The sequence below is a fragment of the Glycine max genome, chromosome 17, assembly GCF_000004515.6.
Source record: "Glycine max cultivar Williams 82 chromosome 17, Glycine_max_v4.0, whole genome shotgun sequence".
NCBI lineage: Eukaryota > Viridiplantae > Streptophyta > Magnoliopsida > Fabales > Fabaceae > Glycine > Glycine max.
Window position 1 is genome coordinate 18706395 of NC_038253.2, and position 1979 is coordinate 18708373.

At 32.1% G+C, this 1979-nt stretch overlaps 1 long non-coding RNA gene across 1 annotated transcript; it reads right to left on the minus strand.

Moving 5' to 3' along the window:
• Nucleotides 1-1174: 1174 nt before the first annotated feature.
• LOC106796740 (uncharacterized) lies at nt 1175-1750 on the minus strand. Its single transcript, XR_005889191.1, has 3 exons — nt 1662-1750; nt 1332-1550; nt 1175-1236 (listed from the first exon to the last, which is right to left on the minus strand). It is a non-coding gene; the product is annotated as an uncharacterized lncRNA (long non-coding RNA).
• Nucleotides 1751-1979: the final 229 nt, after the last annotated feature.

A 1979-nucleotide genomic window follows, 5' to 3' on the forward strand; every position in this document is an offset into this window, starting at 1 on the left:
TTTTGTTAGCCTAATTTGTGATTATTGTAACTAGATTGTGTGTTTTTTAACATATTGCAGCCCTTGATCCATTGTCATTGTGAAATGATCTAACATTAGTAGTGCTATAGAAAATTTTCCAATTCACTTTGCCTTGTTTTTTAGTACCATGTGCATAGTCCTTCCTAAGTGTATATTTTTGGTGCACCATGACCCTCTTTACATGGAGGGAATCATCACTAAAATGTAACAAGTTTCTAAATTTCTAAATGTATAAAAGAGTTAATTCGAGTTGCTAGACAAATAGACAAAGTAAAAACCAAACACTTGAACATTTTGTCGTCGGCTCGCATTTTCATTACCATCTAAATTTCAACTCACCTCTAGTTAAGATTGTTTGTAGTTTGATGATCTTTACTGGTAGAACCATTTGTAGGTACCTAAATTAAAAGAATGTTTTTTCTTTGTAAAGTATCATATCATAGTTAAATTGTTGAATAAGTAGAATTATAAATTCATACCTCTTGATCTATAGCTTCTAAGACTTGATTAATTTGTGGATCTTCTGCAAATCGTACTTTAAGCACAGCTACAAGGTTTCCAAGCAAATTCTCCAACTTTTGAATTCTATTGTTTGCATAAGAGCTTTGAGATGAACTTGCTTGATGTGGAAGCTTGTCAAGACAACGCACACGTCCTCTTTTTTCAGGTCCTTTGACTTTTGAATATATATCATTTATCCAATTAGTAGAGTCTTGGGTGCTTTGTAAATTTTGCAAACTCTCTGCTTCAACCATTTTCTTTTTTAGTTCATCCTACATAAATACACCTTATAAATGATCATACATCAATATCCTGAATATTTCAATATCACTAAACAAAACTCATCTCCACATTGGTTACTCCCCTTCACCCCATAACCTTCTATTAGAAAATTGAGCAAAACAAAGAAAAAGTATTGAAATAAAAATTAAAATTCTTACAAATACAATAGCAGCCTTTTCAGTAACAATGCTTCCATCTTTTCGAGTTCGAGTGTCAATATAAATTTCGGCCCTAGAAGGTTGCACTCCCTTAGCCTTTGTTGTCTAACATTAGTTAAAAAAATCAATCATCCTATTTGTATTAAGCAATTTAATAATAAAAAATATAAAAAAGACAAACCATCTCATGAATCCGTCTTGGAAGATTATTTGTTCCCATGCAATGCAAGTCCTCATATTTTGAGCGGCTCCTTTTGTTGATGTTGCTTATTTTCTATAACCAAAAAAGATAAAATGTCAATAATAAAAGTAAACATATAATATATAATTTTTATGTTAGCAAAAGGTTGGTGACATTGTCATGTATACCTATCCTTTCTCAGAACACCAATAATGTACTAAATCACGATATTGAGAAGGATCAACCCTTGGATCTGGGATGTGAGCAACCATTTCCTCCTTAGTTTTGCTCTCATCATATCCTTTTGATTTCAGTTCATATTTAAATTTCCTCCATTTCAGACTCATGTCATCAATCAATATTTTCTTTGTTTGTTCAGTTAATTCAGGAACAAATCGAAACTTACTCTATTATGAGTATCATTAACAAACAAAAAAGATCATTTTGTTAGACATTAGAAGACAAAAAATTTTACAAGAAGCAAGATGAAACAACACTTATAAAGTTTTATACCAGACCTGAATTAATTCAACCATGTCAGTAATATAGTCCTTAGGCATGTCTTTCCAGCTAAGAAAATTGATAGGAGCACATTGGTGTCTCCTTACCAATCTCCTAATTGCATTCAGTAGAGTTTTCCCTTCCCAACCCATAGGATTGCCCCAATGATCTACTTCAACAAGTATGAATTCTCCATCTGGCAAGTCCCACACATCTAGCATATGTGTATAACCTCTGGTTTTCTTTTTACCTAAATCATTCATGGATATGACATTTATCAAACACACACACACCCAGATTTGAACTATATGGAAAAAAGAAACTCACTAGTAAAT